This window comes from Schistocerca piceifrons, chromosome 3, assembly GCF_021461385.2.
Source record: "Schistocerca piceifrons isolate TAMUIC-IGC-003096 chromosome 3, iqSchPice1.1, whole genome shotgun sequence".
NCBI classification, from domain to species: Eukaryota; Metazoa; Arthropoda; class Insecta; order Orthoptera; family Acrididae; genus Schistocerca; species Schistocerca piceifrons.
Window position 1 is genome coordinate 856,177,366 of NC_060140.1, and position 14,800 is coordinate 856,192,165.

Sequence of the window (14,800 nt, forward strand, 5' to 3'; positions counted from 1 at the left end):
GGTACAAACAGTTCAAGAGAAACGTCACAGCAGTATGTAAAAAAAAAAACACCTCTCACAAAATTCAACCATATCAATGTGTAACTTTCTTCTCCTTCTGAAATTAAGAAAATTATAAATTCTCTGCAAAATAATAGCTCATCTAGATTTGATGGTGTTTCCAACAGATTACCAAAGATTCATTCCCATATATGCCCTGATGTATCTGAAGTATGTAATGCATCAACAATCCTAGGTATTTTCCCAGAGAGACTGAAATGTACCACTGTTAACTGTCTATAAGAAAGGTAATCGGAGAGTTGGCAATAACAATTAACCTGTTTCACTACTGACATCACTTTCCAAAATTTTTGAGAAGTTAATATATTATTGGACAGTACTTCACCTGTGCAGTAATAATATCCTCAGTAAATCACAGTTTGCATTTCAGAAGAGTTGCTCTACAGAGAATGCCATTTACATGTTCACTCAACACATTTTAGAAGTATTAAACTACAAAATAGCACTGGTTGGTATTTGGCATTTGATTACAGCAATCAAAATAAACTGATGTTTTATGTGACTGATGGTAAAATCAAGCAATGGATAATGTCATGTCTATTTAAAAGAAAGCATAAAGTTGTACCTCATAATTCAACCAATGTAGTCATGTACATTATTCTGACTGGTGAGAAATCAAATATGGGATTTCCCAAGGCTTGATCTTAAGTTCGTTGTTGTTCCTCATATATGTAAGCAATCTTCCCTGTAATATACAACAAGCAGAATTAGTTTTTTTTTCAGATGACCCTAGTATTGCAATCAATCCAAGCATACATACATCACTAGAAGAAATGGTAAACAACATTCTTAAAAGTATCATTGACTGATTATCTGTAAATGGTCTCTCTGTCAATTTAAGAAGGCGCAACATATTCAGAAGCACATCAGGAGGCACTGCACCAATGATAAATGAAACACATGATGAGGAAACAATAAACAGGATGGCAACTTCAAAATTTGTAAGTGTCCATACTGATGTGAATTTAAACTGGAAAACACAAATTTTGCAACTCCTAAAACAAATTAGTCCAGCCATATTTGCACTACAAATTGTTGTAAATCGTGGGGAGGGACAAACTACTAAGCTGACATATTTTCATTCAACAATGTCATGTGCAATAATGTTCTGGAGTAACTTTTCTTTAACGAAGAATGTATTTATTCCTCAAAAACATGTTGAATGAACAATATTTGGTGCTCACCCATGATCATCTTGTAGACATATGTTTAAGGAGTTCCATATTTTGACTATTGCTTCACAGTACATTTATTCCTCTAAGAAATTTGTAGGAAATAATCCACTGCAGTTCAAAAGGAACAACAATTTACACAATTACAGAACCAGAAGAAAAAAATAACATTCATTACTTCACACCATGCGAAAAGTGGGTGCCCAGTGCTGCAACCAAAGTTTTTGAACACTTATCCAATGATATAAAATGTCTCTCAGGCAGCAATGTAAAATTTGAAAACAAACTCAAAAAGTTTACCTTAATAACTCCTCCTATTCCACAGAAGCATTTATATTTCTGTAATGTGTAAAAAGTGGTGGGTAGGAATTACTAACTCATGTCAGTATACAATAGACTGATCTCCGTACTACGCAGCCTATTTAATTAATATCATAATAATACTTCTTCATGATAAAATGAGGATTAGTTTATTGTATATACTGTAATTTTTCAAACCTTTAGGGAGCGGGTCTCAGCTACAATGCTCTGTGTCCTTTCAAAATATTTTTTGCATCTTTTGCACTTCTAGCACATCAGGGGCCATAATTATAACGTACGTACTGCATTGTCGATATTGAATAAATTACCGGAATCACTCTTCAACAAACAATATTTAGAAGCCTTCTTCCAGCACTCACAAACAACAATGAACACACATAGAGAGCATCTCACACATAGAGAGCATCTCTGTTGGCAACCCTGTTCTTTGCTTCTCCAGTTGCACATCAGATGTCCAGAGTGTAGGCATTGTTAAATTGTTGTTTTGTGTGGTCCTTTGTGTTTTGAGTCCAAAATGAGTGATGTAAGAAAAAATCTTTTAGTGACTATAGTTCAGAAACTATGTGCCATAATGTGACTGGATTCTGGGATAGCAGCCAAAACTATTGCTTTGGAGTTAGGGATAGTACAGAAGTTCTTTTGAAGATGGGGGGGGGGGGGGGGGGGGAAATTAATCGAGCAGAAATTGAAAGGTGATGCACTTTGCAAGCCAGTCGAAGTAGAATAAAAATAAGGAAGACAATGTTGAAAGGTAAGCATAAAGCAGTTGAAGAAGCTTTATTTTAGTGGCATAAACACTTAATAGGAAAAGGTTCACCTGTTACTGGGCTGATATTGCACGAAAAAGCTTGTAACTTCAGTGGCAAATACAAGGGCAAGGTTCAAAATTCACTGCCAGTGATGGATGGTTGGACAGGTGGAAAAAAAAAAAACAATTCAGTATTCCTCAGACTACCATTAGCGGAGAGGCTTTATCCAGTGAGAAAGAGACTGTGTCATTGTTTAAAGATGATCTTTAGAAGCTACTGAAAAGGAGGAAATTTCTGGCAACAATTGCACAGTTGTGATGAGAGCAGTTTAAATTACCAGATGCTCCCTACAAAACTGCTTGCTACAAAAAGGGAAGCTGCGGTACTCAGATACAAGAAAAGTAATGAACTAGTTAAAACATTGGCTTGCATTAATGCAACTGACAACCACAAGCTTAGGTGCACATTAATAGGTAATTCGCAGAAGCCTAGAGCTTTCAAATGGCTCAAAAATCAGAAAGCAATGCCCTTACATTACCCTCATCGAAAGCAAGCATGGATGAATTCAGAAATGAATTTGTACCAGCTGTAGAGAAATATTTGAAAGACAACAATTTACTGAGGAAAGCGCTGCCATTTCTCGATAACATGTCTTCGCATCCTGCCAGTGACGAATTCATAGATGGAGATGCCAAAGCATTATTTTTAACACCTAATGTGACTGTTCTTTGCCTGCCAATGGACTAAGACATTCTTGAAATGCTAAAGAAAAAGTATCACTGCTATCTTCTCAGTTCGTTGAGATCACCCATTGATAACAATGAAGACAACCATTCTGAAGAGGACTGACTTGTTATATGTCATAAGGTGGTTGGTCAAAGTGTGGGAAGAGATTCTGAACATGTCATTTGTAAGGTATTGGAGAATTCTTTTATGTCATGAACGTGAACATTTTGACTTTGAAACCAAAGTCAATGATGGAAACAACTATATTGTTTCTTTGCTCAAAAATGTATGGATGTTGATCAGATGACACAACAGAATGGATGGAAAATAATGAAGTTGATGAATTAGCTGACAACAATATTGAGGACATAGTGATACAGAGGGAAGTAACGTAAGAGTAGGAGGCAAACTTAGATGCCAGGAGAAATTTCATCCCACATTCAGAAGGGTTCAAGACAACTTAGGCAGTGCTGCAGTACATTAGCCAATGGTCTTGCTGCAGTGGTAGCACTGGTTCCTGTCAGATAACCAAAATTTAGCACTGTCAGGTTTGGCTAGCACTTGGATGGATGACCGTCTGGGACTGCCAAGCAATATTGGCAAGTGGGATGCACTCAGCCCTTGTGAGGCTAATTGATGAGCTTCTTGAATGAGAAGTGGCAGCTCTGGTCACGAAAACTGACAACAGCTGAGAGAAGCATGTGCTGACCACGTGCTCCTCCGCATGCGCATACAGTGACGCCTATTGGGTGAGGGTGACATTGTGGTCGGTCAGTAACCTTGGGCCTTCCGAGGACTGTTTGTATTGCAATACATTAGTGAGCAGGAGGAAGCAATGCCTGCTGGTCTCATCTGTTTGCGTGGAGAGATATTGTAGCACAAAAGAGGGCTTAAGGTGGGAAAGAGTCATCTACCAAAGTCTTTTTTAAAACCTCAAAACCTGTAAGTTTCAACTTTTTTGTTAGGCCTAGTTTTTCACATTTATGTAAACATATGTTCATACTTTAAAATGCAGTGTTTTATGTTTCTTGTGCTAATTTTTAACGGATGCTGTAAGAACCTAATAAATACTTATAACTAGCATGTATTATAATGTTTGAAAATGTTAATAAAATTGGGTTTTGCTGTAGAAAGAAGTGTTTTGAATGGTACAGCTTGGGCCGTGAAAAAGAATTTACGGAACTCTGGCCTATCTGGCTTTTTTTTCTATCCAGCTTGATCTTCCATCACATTAGGCCAACTAGCCAAAAGTCTACTGCATTATTATTATTATTTTATTTTTTTAATGCAACACGCTGATAAATTGTCAACATGTAGCCATACTTACAAATTAATTTGTGGTCTGTATGTAAAATGATTCATTTCACATCATTACAATTTATTGTGCAAATTATCCAAGTAACATGGAACTAACAAACTAATTGTAGTTCTTCAAAATTGTTTGCTAATAGCCCAATGTCACCTGCAAGTCTCAAGTTGCTAAGGCTCTTCCCATTGATTACAGTTACTTGTTCTTCCCAGTTCCATTTTGACATTGCCATTTTCAGGACAGCAGAGAATAGCTTGAGAGAGATGGGGGCCACCTCATTTCACTCCTCTCTGAATAGTAACCACTTGAGTTGTTCCCTGACACTAACAAAAGCTGTAAAAGTTTCATATACATGGTACAGGATTTTAAACTAGGCCACTTCTGACGTTTGCTCAGCTAAGGCTTGCATGACAGCAGGATTGCTAACTGAATCAAAAGCCTTTTCAAAAGCAAGCAGGGTTAAATTAATTAAAATTTTTATTAAGAAAGTGACCAATGCAACCACAAATCCTACGATGTAGGGATGAGCCAAAGACGTCACTAAGTGATTGAATTAGAATAATGAACAATTTGTTGCTGTGTCATTTCAATATGGGAAATTAAAGAGAAAAATTGTGGCAGAACTTATTACACTGAGCGAGCGGTGTTCACAGACGCTAAAAGTAGAACCACATTAAATGGTTCATGTTTTATTAAATGTGCTGCTTGTAGATCTCTTAATAGGGAGAAATTGTCACATGTTGTAGCGGTTCTGCCTGCTTTATTTGTTTCTTTGTTTGTTGTCCTCAGTGTCTAAGTACTGCGTTGCTACACTGCCCAAAAAACGGGTCGTGGATTCCGACACTGACTTCTGTAAATAATGTAGCTGACAGGTACACAGCTGGGATTCACATTATTTTAATTTCACTTTTCACAACCACCTAATAATACAAAGTTATATGACCAGTGCACTATTGTTTAACTTTTGATAAGCCTCGTTATTAGTTTGCAGGCCAACCTTCAAATACTGCTACAATAGTTTCCTGCTGAACATCTACAAGTAGTAAAACCTAACCACAAAGTTCACAGTTCTTGAAGAATAATCAGGTACATATGGAGCAGACAGTATCATTGTTTTTACACACGGCCTAATTGTTTAATACTTATTCCACGGTTAAGTTGAGCATTGTTGTTGTTCTAATCAACACAGGTTTCTCGTCTGAAACATGGCCATAGACAGATTGTTCCGTGACCAAAAATTGGTCCCTTATACATCCTCACAATAATAGATACTGGAACTACACACTGTTCGAACTAAAATTTACAGAAATTACAATTAAAACTTAACTCATTTGATTAACTGAATATCTCAAAAAAATTGGTCCTTTTTAACAGTTTCTTCTACTGCAAGAGTTAACCCGAATTATTTGTTTAAATTATGAAATTAATGAATATAAGTATGCAAACAATATTTTTGACAAAACTGATAATTACTTTGGAATTAATTAAGGGCTGGCTTTGCCAACATGTTTTCAAATAGAGCTAAATAAACGCTTTAAGAATACAATTAGATGTTCCTCCAAATGTGTATAATTAGTACGGAATTTATATTTGTTTATATTTCAACAACATAATTTAAATTAAAAAACAGTTACTGATTTCACCCTATAACAAAAGATACTAACTAGTATTAGTCAAAATAAATTAGAACATCAATTACATACATAAAACTAAGCACAAAAGTAGATCTGGTATTATATTGTTTAAAACTGAGGGCCACCCTTTCTCTTATATGAAAATGCAGATTATACTCGCATATGCTAATGGCAATTAGTTAAAAGTGAAAAAACGAATTTAAGTAGGTAGATGGCAAAACAAGAGGGGAAGAAAAAATATCCCAGTTTGCTTTGTTACAATGCCAAAGAAACTTTTGGTGTACCTTGAGGGAGTATTATATGGCAGTTACTGTTCACGATATACATTTCATAAGAGGCCAGGTGCATAGCTCACAAAGTCTGTTAGGCTGTTCCTGGTTGGCATTGTGGCACACAGGGAAGTTGCAACACCAGAAAATTGTAATGAAATACGCTAAGACTTGCAGAGAATTGATATATGCTGCAGGTGTCTGCCAGTTGACCCTCAACATACGAAATTTTAATGTACCGCACATAAGTATGCAGAAATACCTGTTACTGCTCGATAATAAAATCATAAAATATCCAGAGGTACAAGCCTGGAGTGATTTACAGTGGGATATCACACAAAAGTAGATGTAAGACTGCCAGATGCCAAAATGTGATTCATTGGACGAATTCAAACAAAATTTATTTCAGCCACAAAGGCAGTAGATTACAAAAACCCTATTATATCAGTACTAGAGTACTCTTCACAGTTCTGGAACCATTGCCATGTAAAATCAATTCAGAAGAGCCAAAGAAGAGCAGCAAATTTTCTCACAACTTCATTTAATAAGTGGTAGTTTCACATAGATATTCATCAAAGTCTAATGGCAGACACTACAAGAGAGACATTGTGCATCATGGAGAGGTTTACTGCTAAAACTACAAGAAGGAGTGTTTCGAAAAACATGAAGCAACATACTACCACCTCCCACATACATCTCCTGAAATGACCAGTCACAGAAATGAGGACTCATATGGACAGTTACCATGTCATTCTTTCTTAACTCTTGTGTAAAATATAACAGAAAAAGGGGGAAAATGATAGTGACACATGACATACCCTGCACAACACACCATAATGTAACTTTTGGTAGGGAGAAGGGGGTGGGGGGGTGGAGATATACATTCAGATGTAGATCTAAGTATCATGCTATCAGATTAGCCACTTGCCAATGACAAGAAGACAACTAAATAGATACTTGGGCTTACACACTGACAATATGCTGAACTTTCAAGCACAAACAGAAGTTGTCTCTAAAAGGGAACATATACACATAATCCAGACGTGACAATTGCACACTGAAACTTTCAATTGACTTTTTATGTCATGTAAACATATCATACACCATCTGAAATGTTACCATGAACTATGGACAGAGTACAGAGAGAGAACTGTGAAGACCGCACAAGCTCTTGAACAAGCACAAAGAGCAATCTTATTCCACCAATAAAGTTACTCAAGTGGAGGTGTTGTATGTATTAGTTGTGCTTCTAGATATACTTTACAGTCTTGGGAAAATGGATCAGTATTCACATTAAAAGGATGACAGTGTGGCAGGAAAAGAAATACTGATTATCTTGTAGACACCTGCCTCATTGTGAAATTGTGCCACTAGCTCAGGATCTGGATCATCTCTTGCATGGAAAATAAATTTTTTCTCACATTGCTTGCTGTTTATTTTATATTACTGCTGTTCTCTTGGATGTATGACAATACAATTGCTGAAGCAATAATGAAGGAATAGGTAAGTGATCACAACTGTAACCGATAAATAGGACAGTACAAGACAATGTTATTTTTGGTTGGCGCACTTCATACATGGGCACGCCAGCTTGATGGTTAAACAAAGGGTACTCACAGGCCTATATGTCATTGTTACATAGTGTCATTATGTACCTTAGAAACAACTATCCCTGAAGCACATTAATTCTGAAGACACTCATTAAGGACACAATTTTTCATGGAATTACCAGTCCAAAACATCAGTGGCAACAAATGATCATGCAATTGGAGCTGCTATGTGTAGATGAGAGATAATATTGCTGTAATATGTATGTGCAGACACAAACACTGTGACATTAGGGTACAAGGATTATTCAATAAGTTTGTGTGTTAGAAGGCAGATTTTGTAACAAATGGAAGTTGATGTTACCTATGTGTGCAACCATGTGTTAGATGACACTAAAAGAAAAATGACACTGACTCATAGGTTACTTCCAATTGTGTTACATTGTTTTCTCTGAAATGGAAACAGTGTAGTATTGTTTAATGATTTGCTCTTTGTTTTGGGATGTGAAAATGTATGATGAGATAAAAGCTAAACTAGATCCTATTTATGGTGACCCTTCACCATCAATGACAGCAGTTAGATACTGGTTCAACAAATTTAAAAACAGTCAAAAATCCAACTTAGATGAGGGTCACCTAAAACTGCTCAGCATATGTGGGAACCAGAGAAGTCGTGGTAAAAATCCATGACATGACCCACTCTGATCATCAAACAACAGTGGGCAAAGCAGCAGATGCCATACGTGAGTTGATGGAACGGTAATCAATATTTCACATAAGTTGACAATACAAAAATTGTCAGTCCGATGGGAGCCATGAATGCTGATGGCAAACAACAAATGCATGAGGCTTGTAACTTTGAATCTGTTTTTACAGTGACTTATGTGAGCTCTGAAGGACTTTTTGAATCATGTTGGCTATGTTGATGACATCTAGGTTCACAATTACACCCCAGAAACGGAGCAACAATCAAAACAATGGAGAGCTTCTGTTCCAAAGTAGGCAAAGATAATTCCATCAGCCCGTACTGTTGTAGTGTAGAATTTTTTGAATGCAAATAGCATCATCCTAAAAAATTAATTTTTGGATAGGTTCCACCTTGAGCAAACACAATTATTTTTTTATCCCTTTTACCCAGACATGTTTCACTGAAATTACAGCATCATCAATGAGCTTTTATTTACTTTCTATTAAATAACAGGAAACATTGCTTTTTTTTATACCCGTAGATACAGATTTTAGTTTTTAAGTAAAGTATTCACAAACTTGAAATCAGAATTTTTTCATATGTTGTTAATGACTACTATGGTTTCTGTAGCTGGTTTTCTTTTGGAGTTTGTCATCGGCAACCACAGAGAATTTAAGATAGAAAACTTATTTACACTTCCACATTCGTCTTCATACTTGTAAACTTCTTAGAGAAAGAAAATATGATTACTGGGCAATACTACACCCAGATTTTGGACTCTTTAGATAAAGGAACTGAAGAAAAACCAGTCCTACTTGCAGACAAAGAAACTGCTTTACAGACTGCTGCAGCATACCTTTATTTTCCCAACCTCGCTTCCTGGGCCCAAAAATAAAGAAATGGCTTGAAGGTAAAAAGTTTTACTCATACGATGTGGTCATCTTTGAGATACAGGTATATTAAAAAGGCTCAAAAATTAAAAGCTTTATCCCTAAAAGGAGACTATGCTGAAAAACAATGGTCAATTGAAAAAACTATTATTTTATAACTAATGGACGTACTTAGCATATGGCCACTGCACTATACCTACCTGGCTCCAAGATTCAGCTAGTGGCTTTTCATCAACAGAAGTGTAGGTTATGTGATCCATACAGCCCCCACTACCACCTACTCCAGCCCTGTCACAGGCACCTCCTACCACATCAAAGGCAGCGCAACTTGTGAAAGCAGCCACATGGTCTACAGACTAAGCTTCTATCTTTTGCCTCTTTACATGGGCACGGCAATGACAAGTTGTCTGTTCACATGAATGACCCCTGCCATACTATGGTTAACAGACAGCTGGACCACCCAGCTGCTGAACATGCTGCTGAGCGTGATGTACTTCACTTCAATTACTACTTCACATACTGCACCATCTCGAGTCTTCCAACTAACACCAGCTTTTCTGTATTGCATCAGGTGGGAGCTCTCCCTACAACATTTCCTCCATTCCTGTAACCCCTGGCTTCAGCCTCCACTAGCCCCCGTGCTCCACCTACCTACCCCCACGAATTCACCTACTAGTCTTTTCCACTTCTCTACTTCTCTCCTCCTCCTTCTATCCCCCCCCCCCCTTCCCCAGAACAGCCTCCAGATCCCACACCCAGCTGCCCATTCTGTCCCCATCACATCCTTGCATATTCTCATAGACACCACAGCTTCCTCCCCCACCCCTATCCTGGTATTCCTCCCACTGATTTTACTCCCACCACCCATACCAGCATACAGAGAGAGAGAGAGAGAGAGAGAGAGAGAGTGTGTGTGTGTGTGTGTGTGTGTGTGTGTGTGTGTGTGTGAGCGCGCGCGTGCATGCTTGTGTTAACGTCTGCATGTTTTCTGTTTCAGACAATGGATTTTTTTTTTTTTTTTTTTTTTGCCCAAAAGCTTAAATCTTTAGCAGTCTTTTTCATTGTGTCTATCTGCAACTCAACACCTTCTCTACGTGGAAAGTAGCACCCTATCCTTTACACACTGCTGTTATTCCGTGCTGAGCTTTCCATTGTTTTACGTATATAGGAATAATTTTTTACCAAAGGTAACTAATTTCAGGAAACAAATTCCAGCTACATGATTAAGCTATTATTCAGTTTTGTGTTGTGGTTAGTTCACCTGTAAGTATTTCGAAGTCTGCCAGTTCACTCAAACTACCAAATCAACAGAGCTCTATTCCTGCATAGCAAAGTAATTGTTATTCCTGATATTGATACTTGCAAACAGGAAAGGTACACATGAATTTTAATCAATTAAATTAAAATTTTCCAAATCCACTAGCATGCTGCAAACAGTATGTTCTAGTGACATTCTGTTTACAAAGACACTTCATTCCACTTATTATCTCAAATTTATTCCACTTCATGGTGTCAAACATTGCTATTAATGAAAAGGAAAAGATATAAAAATAAAACAACAAACTCCAATTTTAGTAAACCAACATTGTAATTGGGTATAAAACTTAAAAATTGCACAATTTATTAACTGGCCTTTGAATGAACTGAACACATATTAACACAAATTCTTTTTCTCGGCTGGTTTTCGAGTAATAGTGGTCTGTAACTTATTAATGCTCAAACTAAATAAACAATGATTGTAAAAAAAAGAGAAATTGCACTACTGACAATCACATTATAGGCACTTAATATACACAACCATGTCACAACCAGCAGCTACAATGCCAACATGATGCACAATTCAGTAATAATGATAATAAGAAAACAACAACAATAGAAATGTATGGATATGAATAAAAACTTGTTACGCAAGCAGCAAGTTATTGTCATTGTTTACAGGTGGGAAACACTTTGCAATAATTAGTGCAGAAACATATCTCAACTGACAGCATCTAACAGAAAACAACTGCCTCGTGGTAGGAGGAGGATTACGCAGTCATCTGCCAGGCATTTCCCAACAACAACAAAACAATCAGTCATCCTCTGAAAGCGTACACAGCGGTATTCAGTAGTGCTGTACAATTAGCACATTATGCTATTAAAGCTCAGATACAGAAGTTACTGCATATTATGCATGTCTGTGAGTATCAATACGTGAACATAGCAAACAAAATAAAATCTAAAAATCTTGTGATAATAAAATCTAAAAATCTTGTGATATCTAACACCACAAAAAATTAACTCAGAAAGCTGCCATTAATTTCCATTTACAGCTATGATTAGAATATTGCAGGAGATTAGTCCACAATTTTTAACACTCAAACAAAGCAGTCCCGTATTACAACTACTGAAACCATCTCACATGTGAAGTGAAAATCTGTACTTTTGGTACCAATATCTCTTACATGAGGTAGTTCACAATTCAGCTAACCGCTGGCAAGTTAAGCATTTAAGCAAACAGTACTAATGCCTTAATTCTTGTAAAATACAATGTTTTTGCACAATATTCGGAACTTGAGTACTTATATGGCACCTGTAAACACAAATAAATAAATAAACTAATAAAAAATAAAAAACAGTAAACACATGCAGTACTTTCATTTACCTATGGAAATTTTACACATTTCAATGCTTCCATTAACCCTGAGTTCATTCTGCAGACAGAATGGTTTATGACTATTAACACCAAAACTCAGACAATAATGTTTTATCCCATCCTTTTTTTGTTTACAACAGACGTGCACAAAAAATATTTATTTATCCCTTCCATACAGACACCGTTACAGCTTTTACAGTTAAAAATGTTAATAAATTTCAAGGGACAAATGAAAATGACAATTTTCATGTAATAGTGCCACAGTTTTGGACTCGTGCAAACAACATTTTTTCCCTTTTGCTATGAAGGTAATTTAATACATTTAACAGTAAGGAATATTTTTTTCCAGGAAGGCCTCTGTAACTATTGTCCACAACTGTTGAAGTTCATTTTGAGATTAATGGGCAAGCAGCAGTTGACTAAAATGTAACATTTTCATAAATAATGAGACAGTTAGAATTTTTCCTATCCATGTACTCTTCATTCATTCTTGTATAATGTAAAATGTCTTCCAGATATTTGACAAGTGTTTATCTGCAATTATTCATATGGTAACAGAGGCAAACTTTCAGGAGCCCTTCTCAAGTGAATGTATTTTTATGAAGCACTCACACTCACGTCATTTGCAATTGTTAGTAACATCTATTGTGGCAATGCATTTCAAGGTCACTTAGTGTGTAAAATGCTGCTCATCATTTTCTCTCTGACACACACACAAACACAAACACACACACACACACACACACACACACACACACACACACACACACACACACACATTACAATGCAAGGTGTTAATCAAAAGATGTCTCTGATTTGCTATTCCAACTCAGAGAAGTTTACAGGTATATACATTCATACCACTCTGAGTAATAAAACAGGCTATGTACATTATTCAACTACAATAAACAGGGTATTATAAAGTTTACTTTCAAAATTTTGTTTCACCAGGAGGCTGAAGAACCTCTCCTGTCAAATATATCACAACATGAAGACACATCCCCCAATTGTGATTTTGTACGGACAGCAGAACACTGAATGAAACACAATATTGCAATCTGTTTCAAAGATAAATAGCTGCACAACAGTGTTTCCTGGAGGTACATATGACTTTCTGTTTTTAATTATACAAACTATTCTCAGCAACAGAGCTGTTAGATACAAAGAATAGCCACAAATCCTAATGTTCTCTTATATGTAATGTACATGGAAATAATGCATGTGGCAAAGTTCTGTACTGGCCTCACAAAACATAAAAAAGAAAGCTTTGGAGAGATGCTTTTCATCTGAATTTTGCTACTGCATGCCAAGAATTGGTATGAATATTTTTAACAAAAACATGGTCCAAAATGAACCATTAAAATCCAAACCAGCTCTTTTCCTTCAAACAAATACCAGCTATTACGTAATAATAATAATAATAATAATAATAATAATAATAATGACAACAAAAACAAAAATGTATTATCTTTCCAAGCAGGAGATTATGTTTAAATATTATCGGAGAAAACATAAGTTCTCTTTGCATTGATATTTGGTACTGTGATATGGATTTACATTAAACCTGCTGCATCATGCTGGCAGCTGAATCAGTCATCAGTAATTACAACACTAGAAAAACTGAAAAGCAGGAATTCTAAGAAATCATAATCACTGCAAAGTTGGTTAGTAAGACTAAATCTTTTTTTTAAAAAAAAAAAAAAACATTTATAATAAAGAAAATAATGCCCTTAACTGACAGGAGGAAATTCATAGCCAAGAGGCTATCTAGATCACACCATGTTATGCCAAAGGCAGGAAAAAAAAGGGGGAAGAAATATGTAAAAAGGACTGACAGTTGACAGATGGGGACTACAGCAAATGGTTGATGTCAGGATAACAGTTCTGAAGATTATGTGCTGAGAACATACTCAAATTGTGGCAAAAGGAAAATATGAATAGCAGTTTGCGCCAGTATGGTACAGTGTGTGTTTGCAAACCAAAAATTACTCTTGCCTAATATGAATTCTGCTTGTCGCTACATATTATGACAGACCAGTTGTGCTTATAACCCTGTCAAAGAATGGGCATATCCAACACTGTAGTTAAACTGTAGATTGCATATTCGATGCCTCACACACATTTGGTTTTGAGGTTGTAGCCAAGGACAATCACTGAACTTGCAGGATACGATTTGCACACAAAGCATTTACTGAGAAAGGAGGCGTAGCAAATAACAATACTGAAGGTCTACTGATACAGTATGGCAAGAATATTATTACATCGAGAGGCTCACTGGAAGTTGCTTTGTGGATTATTACATCTCCTCAAGTGGACAGTCATTCTAAGCTGTGCCAATGTCTGTAGGAGCGAGTGAATATGCTGCCTCACTTTTTACCAAAATTGCCCATTACAATTACACTTAAATATTTTTAATTACATTTAAACATTGTTGTTAGTCTATCAGTCCTCAGTTGCTACTAATAATATATTAATGATTTTTAGGTTTTATGTCTGTGTGTAACAGAATAAATGCAGCTATATATTTCCAGATGAGTTTCACCCTAATTTATTGCAACGTCTTCTGTAACAGTATAAGTTGTTAGAGCTTTACATGTGTCTTCACTGTTTTGTAAATGAAGTTGTTCATCTGCTTATGTGCATACACGTGCACATGCATGCACGAGTGTGTACACAATCTCCCCCTCCCCTCCTCCTTCCTTCTCTCTCTCTCTCTCTCTCTCTCTCTCTCTCTCTCTATCATGTTCTTTTTTTCTACAGATCCCACTTGCCTTCCTTATACAATGATTCCCTAAACAAG